This window comes from Ranitomeya imitator, chromosome 6, assembly GCF_032444005.1.
Source record: "Ranitomeya imitator isolate aRanImi1 chromosome 6, aRanImi1.pri, whole genome shotgun sequence".
Lineage (NCBI taxonomy): Eukaryota > Metazoa > Chordata > Amphibia > Anura > Dendrobatidae > Ranitomeya > Ranitomeya imitator.
The window spans coordinates 415,391,766-415,408,848 of record NC_091287.1 but is presented as its reverse complement, the minus strand read 5'-3'; the positions used below and the strand labels follow the sequence as shown (position 1 = coordinate 415,408,848).

Sequence of the window (17,083 nt, the reverse complement as noted above, 5' to 3'; positions counted from 1 at the left end):
TTTTGGGTATTTGTCAGATCACTGTGTGCGCTCTGATCGCTAAGCACACTGTGTTTCTGGATTGCCTTCATAACACCTGTCATTAGCAAACATAACAGCCTCCACATCGATCGAGCCTAAGACAGTCCCTTTTTCCACCACCACTCCGTCAATCTTTTGAAGTAAATCAGAGGTGTCCCGCACATATGAAGGCAATGATGTTACAAATGGACGTAAGATATTATCTACATAGATATCAACATTTTGGCTCAATGAGCCAACCCCTGAAACTATGGGGCGTCCCCTAAGGGGAGAGAGACCTTTATGCACTTTGGGGAGTGCGTAAAAGGTTGGAATCATTGGAGTACAGGGGGCCAGAAACTTATGCTCATTAGAAGAGATCAATTTCTCATTCAGACCAGCGTCCAAGATAGTCATCAATGAAGCAGTAAACTTTTCTGTAGGGTCATTCTCAAGTCTGCCATAGGTCTCCTTGTCATCAAGGATTAATTTACACATGTCAACATATCTCTGATGATCGAGGATGACCAAATTGCCACCTTTGTCAGATTGCTTGATTATAATTTGATAATTTTTCTCCAATCTCTCTAAGGCCTCCCATTCATCACTATTTAAATTTGATGGTACATCTCCATTTCTACGGCCAATCTTTTTAAGGTCATCCTCGACCAATTTGAGAAAAATGTCGATATTCGTGTAATCTCCGGGGGGGGGGGCATTCTATTACTCTTCAGTTTAAGGTCAGTATGTGGACCCATCCCTCTCCCCCTTTCATTGTCTTCCAAGAGGTCTCTCAGGGCATTTACTCCTTCTAGATCCTCTTCAGAGATACCAAGTTCTATACACTGTTGTTTATTGTGTAAAGAAAAAAACTTTTTCCATCTTAACTTACGACAGTAAAGATTCAAGTCTTTAACCCAAGAGAAAATATTGTAACATGTAGTAGGGACAAACGTAAGTCCCTTTTTTAATACATTGATCTCTCCCGATGTTAGGGCATAACTACTGAGGTTTATGATCTGATTGTCATCAAACGTAGTTCTCACATCCGTTTCCTCAAAACGTACCCCGCAGGGGCCCTCTGCTCTAAAAAAGAGGAAGAATGAGGTACAGAGAAGGAAGAGGAGGAAGATACTGGCGCTGGAACCGAAGATCTGTTTGGTGCCCCAAAGCCTCCTGCTCCTTTCATGTGGCCCGTGAAGCCCTGATCCCGATCCCTGCCACCCTGATATCTGCCCATCTGGCCTTTTGGTCTCTGCCATTTTCCTCTCCCCCTATATGACGAGGAACCTCCTCCACCTCTTTGTTTCCAATATCCCCCTGACTTTTCTGTGTCTGAGCCCTCTGCCTCAGACGATGAAATTTCTGAAACCGTTTCTATGCCTCCTGAAAAATTATAGGCTCTGTTAGTTTTAAATTCCTCAGAGTCCCGCATAAACTGTGTATGTTTGCGATTCTTTAATTGATTATGATAACGTTCCACTGAAATCTGCAGGGTACTCTCCTTCTTATTAAATTCTGGGTCTGATTTGAACTGCAACGTTTTCTCTATCAGTTCATTCAATTGTTTAGACGTGGTTTCTAAAATCCTCTTTTCCTCCTCTAACAACAGTTTCATGAACCTAACAGATGAGGCTATAGACTCCTCCTGCCAAGATTTCAGAAGGCCTGGGCTAGTAACTCGTGGTGATAGTAGAATATTTACTCTTAGTCCCTTGGGTACAATATTGTTTTTAATATAGTTCTCTAAAGCTTTTGTTTCCCACAGGGATTTCAAATATTTCTTATAAATTCCAGTTAACTCTTTGAATGTAGAGTATATGGAGGGGCTGGAGTCAGTACCTGTATATCCTGAGTCAACTGAAAACACCTGATCCGCCTCACTGACCCATGATTCGGAACAGATAGGCCCTGATAAGAAACCAGCCATAATCAAAAAATAAACAATATAAGAAAAGTATAATATCAGGTAACCAAATTAGTATTAATCAAAGAAGAATTCCAAAAACTAATATAAACAATAACTTTATTTCAAATACCAAAAAACGAAATGGGATTAAAAACTAGCACAACGCCCAAAATTACAGGGATTACAGGGATTTTGGGCGTTGTGCTAGTTTTTAATCCCATTTAGTTTTTTGGTATTTGAAATAAAGTTATTGTTTATATTAGTTTTTGGAATTCTTCTTTGATTAATACTAATTTGGTTATCTGATATTATACTTTTCTTATATTGTTTATTTTTTGATTATGGCTGGTTTCTTATCAGGGCCTATCTGTTCCAAATCATGGGTCAGTGAGGCGGATCAGGTGTTTTCAGTTGACTCAGGATATACAGGTACTGACTCCAGCCCCTCCATATACTCTACATTCAAAGAGTTAACTGGAGTTTATAAGAAATATTTGAAATCCCTGTGGGAAACAAAAGCTTTAGAGAACTATATTAAAAACAATATTGTACCCAAGGGACTAAGAGTAAATATTCTACCATCACCACGAGTTACTAGCCCAGGCCTTCTGAAATCTTGGCAGGAGGAGTCTATAGCCTCATCTGTTAGGTTTATGAAACTGTTGTTAGAGGAGGAAAAGAGGATTTTGGAAACCACGTCTAAACAATTGAATGAACTGATAGAGAAAACGTTGCAGTTCAAATCAGACCCAGAATTTAATAAGAAGGAGAGTACCCTGCAGATTTCAGTGGAACGTTATCATAATCAATTAAAGAATCGCAAACATACACAGTTTATGCGGGACTCTGAGGAATTTAAAACCAACAGAGCCTATAATTTTTCAGGAGGCATAGAAACGGTTTCAGAAATTTCATCGTCTGAGGCAGAGGGCTCAGACACAGAAAAGTCAGGGGGATATTGGAAACAAAGAGGTGGAGGAGGTTCCTCGTCATATAGGGGGAGAGGAAAATGGCAGAGACCAAAAGGCCAGATGGGCAGATATCAGGGTGGCAGGGATCGGGATCAGGGCTTCACGGGCCACATGAAAGGAGCAGGAGGCTTTGGGGCACCAAACAGATCTTCGGTTCCAGCGCCAGTATCTTCCTCCTCTTCCTTCTCTGTACCTCATTCTTCCTCTTTTTTAGAGCAGAGGGCCCCTGCGGGGTACGTTTTGAGGAAACGGATGTGAGAACTACGTTTGATGACAATCAGATCATAAACCTCAGTAGTTATGCCCTAACATCGGGAGAGATCAATGTATTAAAAAAGGGACTTACGTTTGTCCCTACTACATGTTACAATATTTTCTCTTGGGTTAAAGACTTGAATCTTTACTGTCGTAAGTTAAGATGGAAAAAGTTTTTTTCTTTACACAATAAACAACAGTGTATAGAACTTGGTATCTCTGAAGAGGATCTAGAAGGAGTGAATGCCCTGAGAGACCTCTTGGAAGACAATGAAAGGGGGAGAGGGATGGGTCCACATACTGACCTTAAACTGAAGAGTAATAGAATGCCCGCCCCCCGGAGATTACACTAATATCGACATTTTTCTCAAATTGGTCGAGGATGACCTTAAAAAGATTGGCCGTAGAAATGGAGATGTACCATCAAATTTAAATAGTGATGAATGGGAGGCCTTAGAGAGATTGGAGAAAAATGATCAAATATAATCAAGCAATCTGACAAAGGTGGCAATTTGGTCATCCTCGATCATCAGAGATATGTTGACATGTGTAAATTAATCCTTGATGACAAGGAGACCTATGGCAGACTTGAGAATGACCCTACAGAAAAGTTTACTGCTTCATTGATGACTATCTTGGACGCTGGTCTGAATGAGAAATTGATCTCTTCTAATGAGCATAAGTTTCTGGCCCCCTGTACTCCAATGATTCCAACCTTTTACGCACTCCCCAAAGTGCATAAAGGTCTCTCTCCCCTTAGGGGACGCCCCATAGTTTCAGGGGTTGGCTCATTGAGCCAAAATGTTGGTATCTATGTAGATAATATCTTATGTCCATTTGTAACATCATTGCCTTCATATGTGCGGGACACCTCTGATTTACTTCAAAAGATTGACGGAGTGGTGGTGGAAAAAGGGACTGTCTTAGGCTCGATCGATGTGGAGGCCTTATATAGCAGTATTCCCCACAATATGGGCCTTAGGGCGCTTCAATACTTTTTAAGAACTAGAGCCGTCTTCTTTGAGAAACACAACAATTTTGTGGTTGAATTGATGAAGTTTATCTTAACCCACAACTATTTTCTTTTTGATAGGAAGTACTTCCACCAGCTCAGGGGGACCGCGATGGGTTGCTCTTGTGCACCCTCGTATGCTAATCTCCTCCTGGGCTGGTGGGAGGAAACCGTTGTGTTCTCTGGTATAGAGGAATGGTGGACAAATAAGATAACAGCATGGTATAGGTACATCGATGATGTCCTGGTGATATGGAGTGGCACAGTAATGGAATTGGACAGTTTTGTACAAGGTCTTAACAACAATGTGGTGGGCCTGAAATTCACGTCAGAGAGTGATATGTGTGAACTGGCCTTTCTTGATGTTAAGATCACCATCAATGAGAATGGCATGTTAGATACACGACTGTTTCGGAAGCCGACGGCTACAAATGCCCTCCTTCGGTGGGAGAGTCATCATCCGGCTCCCCTTAAGAGGGGCATCCTGCGGGGCCAATATCTACGAGCAAAAAGAAACTGCTCCAGCCCTGATACTTTCAGGGTACAGGCGTATGATCTAAGAGAGAGGTTCAGGGACCGAGGCTATCCGGATGAGGTCCTTGTTCCGGCCTTTAGAAATGCTGTGGGGAAAGATAGACGGTCTCTCCTACAGACCAATAGGAAACCGGAGGTCAAGGATATCCCGAGGATCATTGGTACCTATGACAACCAGGTTAATCGGATCTACGGTGTCCTCAATAAACATTGGGGTATTTTACAAATGGATGAGACCCTGGCAGGTATCATCCCAGGTAGACCTCAGATCACCTTCCGTAGGGGACGTTCCCTGAAAGATCGGCTTGTACATAGCCACTATAAAAGACCAAAGCATGAAGGTACTTGGCTGGATAGACGGGTAAACGGTACTTTTAAGTGCAGTAATTGTTCATTTTGTGACTTTGTGGTACCGTGTAAGAGCTTCACCAGTGCATCTAACGGAAAGCAATTTTTCTGTAGGGATTTTGCCAATTGCAAAACCGTCGGGGTGGTCTATATGGCTACGTGTACGTGTCCACTGAATTATATAGGGAAGACGAAAAGAGAACTAAGAAGGAGGATCGGGGAACACCTGGGAGATATAAAAAATGGTAGGGATACCCCCCTAGCACGCCATGTTTGGGAGGTACATCAGGGCAATAAGGGGGTATTGTCTTTCTGCGTCTTAGAGGTGGTGAAACAAAATGGTAGACGAGGTGACTGGGATAGGGTTATCCTGCAAAAGGAAACCCAATGGATATTCAGGATGGAGTCGGTGGTCCCGAGAGGACTAAATGAGCGTTTGACTTATAGTTGTTTTGTGTGAACTGTTTTCATCTGGTCCCGCTTCTGGCCATTTTTTCCCTGATGACAATATGATGGCCGTGTAGACCTATCAGATGGTTTGCAGGATGTATTATCTGTTTGTAGGAGGTTCATTTTTACTCCAGGGTTATCTAATGAGAGATATCATGTTTATAATGGGTGTTTGATAAGGGTAATGGGGTTTGGGGATTTGCCAACTGATTTGGTGTGCGTTCACTTGCTATCTGAGTGCTTTATGGTCAGTTTTTTTTTGTGAGCACCTTCATTTATGCCTGTGGCTAATCTAATTAGGGCTAGTGGTAGTTGCCATTGGCTCTAGGGTTCAGATGGATCACTGGCAGTAAATGGGGGTATTAAAAATTTAAAATTAAGTATAGGCTCACATCGGGGTACCTGGTTATAGTTTTATTGTATGTAGTTTCCTTATATGCTTGCTGAGGATGTGGGTCAATATGCATACATATATGTTTAGTGTGCAGGCCCACTGTGTAGAATTTATTGTGCAGCGTATAGTCATGCCGAATAAATATCAGAGACATCGCTCTGGCGCACGGCTGCATGTTCTAGTGGGTCCTTCTGACCGGGAGGGCGTACGCAGTGCAGTTCCGGGACCCGGCTATTTAGTACACGGCGCCTGCGCTGTTCGTTAGTGTCTTCAATAAAATGGCGGCCGGCAGCGCATGCGCAGTGCCGTCTAATGAGAAATAGACCTCTAGGGTCTAGAAGTGGCGCGTGCGCAGTACGAGGACGCCAGGGTAAACACGAGAGTGATGGCGGAGATGGCATACAGCTGCATATTCTAACCTACAGGTACCGATTCCAATTGGGGAAGTGTTTATATCTAAGCATCATTCAGCTCCCCTCCCCTTTGATTGTTTATCTTAAGGGCGGTGGCTATTTAATGGTGGTTTCGGCAGTGTTATCCCCATGCCTACAACCAGGCACAGCACCTATCTCTGATGTGTCCTTAGCACACGGATTCTAACTTACCCATACGCCTCCTGAGGAACCATATCATGGGGGGGAAACGCGTAGAGGCGAGACCGGAGCACAGATAAGTGTATCTGGTTTTTTAACTGTTTGTTTTCGGTATTTCACTATTTGCACATTTATAATTGGGGCACCGTTTTAATGTTTATATATTAGTTGGACTGTGCCCTAGTTAATACTATATTGCTCTCTATCAGCTGAGTTAGTGTTGTGGCTATAAACATCCATTATCTATATACAACTTTACCGGGGGGAGGTCATTGTTATTCTGACTTCGTAGCTGTTAATATTTGGCAAATACTCTGGTGTGCTTCAAAAATTATACTGTCTTAGACTACTGTGTGCTTGTGTCATTTGGTGGTTGATTATTGTCTGACCGAGTATTAGGGGTAGTCTGGTAAGGCACACCAGTGTAGTTCCCTAGACACCAATTTATCTGTAGGATCTCCGTTTGATAGGGATCATTTAAGGGTCAGTAGGGACAGCCGCTGAGGAGCGGGGGCGCCACTTTGCGCTCAAGAGGGTGCCAACCTCCGCTGGTAGGCAGGTACTACCGGTTAGGTTTTTTGTGAGGGTATAATAGCCATATAGTAGGAGAGTTAGATATTCATATATCTGTAGGGCTTGGTACGGTCAGATTGGGTTTTCCTAACTTAGAGTTTGTTGGTGATTTACTGTCTGGTTTTGTGGTGGTATATGCTATTCGGTGTGTTTGGGTGCTAGATATTAGGTATGTAATAGTACTATTAGCATTGGCATCCCCACATCATTATAGGGACTTGTAGGGCTTTTGAGGGTTAGCCGTCGACGAGCGGGGTCGCCATATTGCGTTCAAGAGGGTGCCAACCTCCGCTGACAGGCAGGGAGTAATCAGGGACGTATAGGGTTTTCTATCCCGCTCCCACCCGCTTGCCCTTTAACCAATAGGCCAGTTTTTTATTTTTACCCATTCCCTGATTACAGGGATTTTGGGCGTTGTGCTAGTTTTTAATCCCATTTTGTTTTTTGGTATTTGAAATAAAGTTATTGTTTATATTAGTTTTTGGAATTCTTCTTTGATTAATACTAATTTGGTTATCTGATATTATACTTTTCTAATGCTGCTGCCATAGCTTGTAATTTTTTTGCAAGCAAGTATCCAGTTTGCAAGCTCTTCATGTCTCCTTGCAGTTAACCATTTGTTTCTGTCATTGGTCATCTGTTTGCTGAAAGAATACAACTCATCCATTAATCATTTGTTTGCTGCAAGTCTTGGACTTACTAGTGTCCCTTTGTATATTCATACTACTGACTGTTTCTTCTGGTATTTCCTGCTCCGCATGTCTACCTGCTGTCCTGCATACTCGGTTTTCTTGGTCCTTGTTGATCCACATCCTCATGCAGTTAACTATTTCTTTCTGTCATCGGTCATCCGTTGCTGAAAGTATAAAACTCTTCTTTAATCATTTGTTTGCGGAAAGTCGTGGACTGATTATGCATCTACGGTTCCTTTGTATATTCATACTACTGACTCTGTATCTTCTGGTATTTCCAGCTCTGCATATCTTACTTCTGTCCCGCATACCCTATTTGCTTCGTTCTTGTTGATCCACATGCCTCTGGGCAAGTCCTGCCTGCTGTACTATCACCTTCAGTCCATGTTTCTGACCATGACCTGTGGCTTAGAAAATCCACCTCAATATATGAGTCCATAACAGGGTGAATGTACTGTGGGAACCTCCTACTGTGTAGAGAATGTACTATGGAGATGTCACAATATCATATTGGATGTGTGTGGGGGAACTGTGGTTACATTTTTGAGAACATCATATTGTGTGTGGGGGCACTGTGGATGCCTCATACTATCTGATTCAATACACTATGGGGTCACCATATTGTTATGTGTTTGTGGGTGGGTGGCACTGTGGAGGAATAATACTGTCCACGATTGGGCATCTTTGAGGCATTATGCTGTATGGAAACAAATTGAGGGGTGTCATGCTAGATATGAAGGCAGCATACTGTATGGAAGCCATGAAAGGAGTATTGTATATGTGGGTACACTAAGGGCATTACTTGGGCAATGTTTCTCTGTGGGTTCACAAAAAGGACTGCATGAACTTAGAAGTGTGGTTTAGCATAAAAAAATTGCTACACCTCAATACTTTCACTACTTTCTGTCTTTTGAAGTTGGGAGGCAGTAGTCAGTTACAGGATTTAAAACTCACAATGTTATCCAGTCATTTCTCAGAATAAAAGGGAGATCCACCTATAACTCTACAATATACAGTCATGGCCAAAAGTATTCACACCCCTGCAATTCTGTCAGATAATACTCAGTTTCTTCCTGAAAATGATTGCAAACACAAATTATTTCGTATTATTATCTTCATTTAATTTGTCTTAAGTGAAAAAACACAAAAAGAATTGTCTTAGAGCCGAATTGGATATAATTCCACACCAAATATAAAAAAGGGGGTGGACAAAAGTATTCACACTGTTGGAAAAATCATGTGATGCTTCTCTAATTTGGGTAATTAACAGCACCTGTAACTTACCTGTGGCACCTAACAGGTGTTGGCAATCACTAAATCACACTTGCAGCCAGTTGACATGGATTAAAGTTGACTCAACCTCTCTCCTGTGTCCTTGTGTGTACCACATTGAGCATGGAGAAAAGAAAGAAGACCAAAGAACTGTCTGAGGACTTGAGAAACCAAATTGTGAGGAAGCATGAGCAATCTTAAGGCTACAAGTCCATCTCCAAAGACCTAAATGTGCCTGTGTCTACCGTGCGCAGTGTCATCAAGAAGTTTAAAGCCCATAGCACTGTGGCTAACTTCCCTAGATGTGGACGGAAAAGAAAAATTGACAAGTGATTTCAACGCAAGATTGTGTGGATGTTGAATAAAGAACCCCGACTAACATCCAAAGAAGTTCAAGCTGCCCTGCAGTCCAAGCGTACAACAGTGTCAACCCGTATTATCCATCGGCATCTGAATGAAAAGGGACTGTAAGGTAGGAGACTCAGGAAGACCCCACTTCTTACCCCGAGACATAAAAAAGTCAGGCTGGAGTTTGCCAAAACTTACCTGAAAAGGCCTAAAACGTTTTGGAAGAATGTTCTCTGGTCAGATGAGACAAAAGTAGAGCTTTTTGGGCAAAGGCATCAACATAGAGTTTACAGGAGAAAAAAGAGGCATTCAAAGAAAAGAACACGGTCCCTACAGTAAAACATGGCGGAGGTTCCCTGATGTTTTGGAGTTGCTTTGCTTCATCTGGCACTGGACTGCTTGACCGTGTGCATGGCATTATGAAGTCTGAAGACTACCAACAAATTTTGCAGCATAATGTAGGGCCCAGTGTGAGAAAGCTGGATCTCCCTCAGAGGTCATGGGTCTTCCAGCAGGACAATTACCCAAAACACACTTCAAAAGGCACTAGAAAATGGTTTGAGAGAAAGCACTGAAGACTTCTAAGGTGGCCAGCAATGAGTCCAGACCTGAATCCCATAGAACACCTGTGGAGAGATCTAAAAATGGCAGTTTGGAGAAGGCACCCTTCAAATATCAGGGACCTGGAGCAGTTTGCCAAAGAAGAATGGTCTAAAATTCCAGCAGAGCATTGTAAGAAACTCATTGATGGTTACCGGAAGTGGTTCGTCGCAGTTATTTTGGCTAAAGGTTGTGCAACCAAGTATTAGGCTGAGGGTGCCTATACTTTTGTCTGGCCCATTTTTAGAGTTTTGTGTGAAATTATCAATGTTTTGCTTTTTGCTTCATTCTCTTTTGTGTTTGCAATCATTTTCAGAAAGAAAATGAATATTATCTGACAGAATTGCAGGGGTGTGAATAGTTTTGGCCATGACTGTAATAAGCTAGCTTCTATCCAGAACTCTCAACTTACCACACTGCTGCCTTGTTTTGACCACTTGTTGACCATATGCCATCCATCTTTTATAAATCCCAATATATTTCAGACATCAAGTGTCTGACAACATATTTGTAAATTGAAAGCAAGAAAAATATGTTGGCGCTATGTAAATAAAAATTATTATTATTATTGTATTTGACCATTTATCAGATCACAAAGTTTCTTGAATCAAGTAAGCACCTAAACATCAGAAAATAATCTATTGTGTTAATCAGGTTTGTGTGTTACATGTATTTTTAACAATTTTGGCTTTTTTTCATATAGCAATCTATATTTTTTAAAAATAGCAATCTTGCAGTTTTCATTGTGGCCACTGGAATTTTTTGCAACATCCCAGTCGTTTTAGGAAGAGTTTTCAGCAAGCTCATTATCAACAAAGGCGGGATTATAGTGACAGTTAAATATATCTCAAGGCATGGTGCACACAGCAATTGTACATGGGAGGAGAGACTATATATATTTATAACCACCAATGTGTACCAATGGAAGGTGTATCGGACAAATCAGGAAAACATATAGAAAAAACGAAGAAAAAAACGAAACAAAGTCCAAAATGCAGTATAAATTACAATATTTATTAAAATATATATAATATAGTGTAACGGTGGGAAAAAATACCATAAAAAGCACAACACCGGGGACTAAAAATAAATTAAATATATAACCACAGTGTAAGGACAACATATATGTGCATACCTGTGTCAATAAGCCATAAAATATATAGCAAGCAGATTTACCAAATGAATATTATAAAGTGCATGTGCAAACTTAATTAGTTGGTTGCAAAAAGGAGACCGAATAGAGATGCTGATAATAATTATTGGTGCAAACTATTGGCGCTAAATCCGGCCGGTATATAGTATAATAGTCATAGTGACCAGTGAGCTATAAAGCACCCAGCGGGCAAGCAAACAACAACAACAACAAAAAAAAGCCCCAAAAAACAAAATAAAAAATCGGAGTAGAGGTCAAAAAGAAGCCACCTGGTATTACCTGCTGAATGGGATGAACGTCCCTGGGATGTGCCGAACCCCGACGCGCGTTTCGGCATCTGCCTTCGTCAGGGGGATTATAGTGACAGGCCTAACACCATTGCACAGCTGACCCTACTCCTTGCCCCCTTCATAATCACCTTTGTACACACTCATTAGATGATTTAATGCAAAAGATAGGGTTAGAGTCCATCATGGCTAATGTTCGTGTGGATTTCCTGAAACATGAGGAAGCTAGAGTCCAAATTGGGCAGAGTGAAAATTGCAAGAGTTGTATTTTTATTTTCAATACAGCTTATGATATGGGGAAAAAATGTGTTTGCCAAAAAAAACATTGAACACAAAGCCTGATTTAACCAAACAATAGATAATTTTCTGATGATAGACTAAAATAGGCAATGAGCTAATGAGCAGTCCTGGTGTTGTTCCTTAAAGGGAACCTGTCACCAGGATTGGCCGATAAAGGGTGCGGCCACTGCCTTTCAGGGCTGATACACAGCAATCTATAATGCTGTAGATAAGCCCCCAATCCGACCTGAAAGATAAGAAAAATAAATTTTATTATACCCATCCGGGGGGCGGTCCGGTCCTATGGGTGTCGCAGGTCCGGCGCCTCCCATCTTCTTATGATCGCCGCCCTCCTGCTTGCTTCATGGCTCCCCGGCATCGCGCTCCTGCGCAGGCGTACTTTGTCTGCCCTGTTGAGGGCAGAGGAAAGTGCTGCAGTGCTCAGGCGCTGGGCCTCTCTGACCTTTCTTGTGTAGTAACTAATATAATGAATATGCAAAATTCCCAATATATAATACTCTATCTATAATTTAGGTAGAGTTTTTAGGATAGCTTTATATTTGTCGGATGTTATAGGTATGTGGACAACCTTGATATAGACAAATTGTCAACTAAGTCCATAAACATCAAACACACTGTATGAATATTACGTGCCTATTATATACATTTCTGAGCTGTATCACTTTATTATTGGAATGGATGAGTACATTACACAGCTCTGTGGCATATTGCTATATTATGACAATGTGCAATTCTGAGTTGATTACACAGTGAAGCTTATGTTTCTGTCAAGTTGTTTAACATATGAACTGATAATTATAATCATAGTCATTAAGTTGGAAAAAGACATCACTTCCATCAAATCAACTGTTCACTTAACTGCTTAATCCCAGATCTCTTGACTGTTAGAAGCCAGAAAACCTCATTAAAGCTCTTTACAACTGTCCCTCATAAGAGGAAGTGATCCTTCCTGTCTCTGAAAAGTCACTTGAATGTTAGATTAGCAGTAATGGCCAAATACCATGGGGATGAAATTTTAGCATTTTTCACAGTTAGAAAAACATGCTGTAAAAAATGATGTGTCCTGAATATTGAATGGTTACAAGAAGATATACAGTGGTGCTTGAAAGTTTATGAATGCTCCCGAATTTCCTTATTTCTGCATATGCTTGACTTAAAACTATAAGATTTTCATATAGTCCTAAAAGTAGATAAAGATAACCAAATAATTATTATTATTATAGCACCATTTATTCCATGGACCCTGCCTCAAGGGCTCACAGTCTACAGGGGGTGGGTAAGGATACAGTAGGTGAGGGGAGAGTTGATTGTATGAGTGTTACTGCAGGTTGTAGGCTTATCGAAAGAGGTGGGTCTTCAGGTTCCTTTGGAAGGTTTCAATTGTTGGCGTGAGTCTGATATGTTGGGGTACAGAGTTCCAGAGTAGGGGGATGGCGGGAGAAATTTTGTATGCGATTGTGAGAAGAGGACATAAGAGGGGAGTAGAGAAGGAGATCTTGTGAGGATCGGAGGTTACGTGCAGGTAAGTACCAGGAGACGAGGTCTCCGATGTATGGAGGAGACAGACTATGGATGGCTTTGTATGTCATGGTTATAGTGGTGAACTGGAGTCTCTGGGCAATAGGGAGCCAATGAAGTGATTGACAGAGAGGAGAGGTTGTGGAATAGTGGGGAGACAGATGGGTTAGTCAGGCAGAAGAGTTTGTTTTTAAACAAAACAAATGAGTAAGAAATATGAGACTTTGTCATTTTTATGTGGGGAGGAAAATTATCCAGTACGACATCAGTATGTGGCAAAAGTTTGTGAACCTTTAGGATTAGCAGATAATTTGAAGGTAAAATTAGAGTCTGGTGTTTTAAATCATTGGGTGTAATCAGGTGTGAGTGGGTGAGTTGCTTTATTTAAAGAACATGAATCTTTCAAAGTCAAGTCTGACCCAGTTTGTGGAAATGTGTCGTGGCATGAACAAAAGAGATTTCTGTAGACCTCAGAAGAAAAGTTGTTGATGCTCATTAGGATAGAAAAGGTTAAAAAAAATCTTACGTTTTGGATTCCACTAATTCAAAGTCAGAAAAATTGAGTAAAAAAGGAGGAAATGCATGACCATTATTACTCTCTCTTTGAGTCATCATCAACAATGATTTCTTCATGAGTAAGACGTATAAGAGGTGACAAAGGAGTCCAAGCTAACGCCTAAGCAAGTAAAGGCCTCTCTCACTTTAGCTAATGTTAATGTTCATGATTTCACCATCAGGATGTCACTGAACAACAATGGTGTGCACGCCGGGATTGCAAGTATAAAGCCCCAAAAACATTGTTGCCAATTCGCTGTTTGCTGAAAGCTACTGGAACAATGTTTTGTGGACAGAAAAAGCAACATTGAGCTTTTTGATTGAACCCTTTAAGGATCATGGAATTTTTCATTTTCTGCAGTTTCGTTGTTTCCTCACCACCTTCCAAGGGCCATAACTTTTTTTATTTTTCTGTCAACATAGACTTATGATGGTTTGTTTTTGAATTATACCATTACCAAAAGGTATCCCAAGGTATTGTCCAAGCAACTGAAGGCCTTTAACACTGTAGCTAATGTTAATGTTCATGAATCTTCCATCAGGAGAACACTGAACAACAAAACTGTACATAGCAGGATTTCAAGTACAAAGCCACTAGTTTCAAAAAAGCCCAGCTCTGCCCATTTGCAGATGGCTAAAGATCACATGTACAAGCCAGAAGGCTATGCCAGCAATGTTTTGAGATCAAAATACATTTTTGGTTTAAATGAAGTGTGTTATGTTTGGAGAAATAAAAATACTGCATTACATCGTAAACACTGCATACCACCTGTGAAACATGGTGGTGGTAGTATAATAGTTTTTGCTGCATGTAGACCAGCATGACTTGCAATTATTGATGGAACAATGAATTCTGAATTTTATCAGCAAATTCTCAATGAAAATGTCATCTGTTCCTGAGTTGAAACTAGCAATGTATCACTTACTGGACTGCATGTTGCCATTTTGATTAAACCACTATTTTATCTGCTGCAGGATGCTGAGCTCTGTGTAAATTCACACACTCCACTTTCTATGTACCTTATATTATGCATAGACAGAAAGCTACCAATCAATGATAGATTTACTATAGTCATAATCTCTAGCTGATAAAACATAGATTTTATTAAAACTACAGGATGCCACCTTGTAATGACACCTCGCTGGAACCAGGGTCTCTGCCCGTGCATTATGATGCTCTAGGATTAGATGGCAAAAATCTTGTGACAAATTCCCTTTTATAGAAGAATAAAGTTGAAGTTTTAGAATAATCAAGTCAAAGTCCTTACCTTTTATGTGATAGAAATTTTGTGAAAGTAGCAAAAGCGAGTAGTTCATGGGAGAAAACCTACCAATGCAGGATTGTGCTGCATAACCTACAGACAGTGTCAGGTTGGTGGCATTATACTGATTACCATGACACCTTGGTTGATGAAATCCATCTTGTGGTTCTTTAATCTTTATTGTCAGTTTTGAGTTCTTGATATGCTCGTTCTCTGGGGCGGCTTGTGGGGGTCTTCATGTGATGCTCTGATTAGGTATTCATAATGCAGACTGCTGACAGGTCACTGATCCCTCACTGACCTGCCCCCTAGTTATCATAATGTGTATCTTATTGTTTGGGAAAAAAAGTTACATTCATCATGCTGGTGCCAGTGGCAGCACCTGTGCTGTAGCATGATCGGATCTAAAATAGCAATGTTTTAATTTTATTTAGCAATATACATTTTTTGAGAAGAAAAAATTCTTCCTCAAAATAGCACCGGCCGCGCCTGCGCAGTTGCATGATTTGGAACCTGATAGATCCTACGGCGCATGCGCCACCACCATTTTGCTACAGGAAAAAAAATTGTCTCCACCAAGATGGTTCTGGCGGCGCCTACACTGTAGCATTTATTGGATCGCCAATAGATGCTACTGCGCAGGCAAGGCCAGCGCCATCTTGGTGGAGATAAATTATTTTTTTTCTCTAGCAAAATGGTGGTGGCACCTGTGCAGTAGTATCTATCAAGTTCTGAATTATGCTACTGCGCAGACGAAGAATTTTTTTTTCTCAAGAAGTTTAAATTAATAATTAAAATGAAAATATGGCTATCATAGATCCAGTCATGCTACACCGCAGGCCCACCGCATGCATCAGGAATAAAAAATTTTTTCCAAACAATAAAATATGTAAAATAGGGGGCAGGTCACTGAGGGATCAATGATCTCTCATAAGCCATACAGATGAATATGTAAGCAGAACACCACATAAAGCCCCCCACAGACTGCCCCGAGAATCTCTTTAAATGAAAACTACAAATAAAGATTACACAACAACCACAAGACGGATTTCATCAACCAAGGTATCATTGTAATCAGTATAACGACACCGACCTGACACTGTCTGTAGGTTATGCAGCACAATCCTGCTGACAGGTTCCCTTTAATGACTAATTGACAATCACTGGAAATGTTTATATTCAGTAATTGCTTCATAAAGAGGGTCCAACCAGATACTGAAACCAAAGGTTCACATACTTTTGCCACTCTAAGACATGTCATATTGGATTATTTTCCAAAAAAAGGTAAAATCCTAAATATTACTAATATGATATTAATATTATTATCCACTACACAAACAATAATTATTTCCTCAGGAGAATATGTATGAATTAGCAGACATTAAACTTGTTACTTTCCCATTAATTTTTTTATTGAATATTCTTCTGGCAGTTATAGATGTTGGACACGTCAATTGTATTGATTAACCGCTATGAATTGTGCAAATGTTTCCATATGGCTAAAGGTACCGTCACACTTAGCGACGCTGCAGCGATACCGACAACGATCCGGATCGCTGCAGCGTCGCTGTTTGGTCGCTGGAGAGCTGTCACACAGACCGCTCTCCAGTGACCAACGATGCCGGTAACCAGGGTAAACATCGGGTAACTAAGCGCAGGGCCGCGCTTAGTAACCCGATGTTTACCCTGGTTACCATCCTAAAAGTAAAAAAAAACAAACAGTACATACTTACCTACCGCTGTCTGTCCTCCAGCGCTGTGCTCTGCACTCCTCCTGTACTGTCTGTGTGAGCACAGCGGCCGGAAAGCAGAGCGGTGACGTCACCGCTCTGCTTTCCGGCTGACCGACGCTCACAGCCAGTACAGGAGGAGTGCAGAGCACAGCGCTGGAGGACAGACAGCGGTAGGTAAGTATGTACTGTTTGTTTTTTTTTACTTTTAGGATGGTAACCAGGGTAAACATCGGGTTACTAAGCGCGGCCCTGCGCTTAGTTACCCGATGTTTACCCTGGTTACCAGTGAAGACATCGCTGAATCGGTGTCACACACGCCGATTC

At 41.2% G+C, this 17,083-nt stretch overlaps 1 protein-coding gene across 1 annotated transcript in view; it reads left to right on the top strand.

The window, feature by feature from the left end:
* Positions 1 to 17,083, top strand: part of CCDC178 (coiled-coil domain containing 178) — a 787,921-nt gene that overhangs the window by 767,675 nt on the left and 3,163 nt on the right. The window lies entirely within an intron of this gene.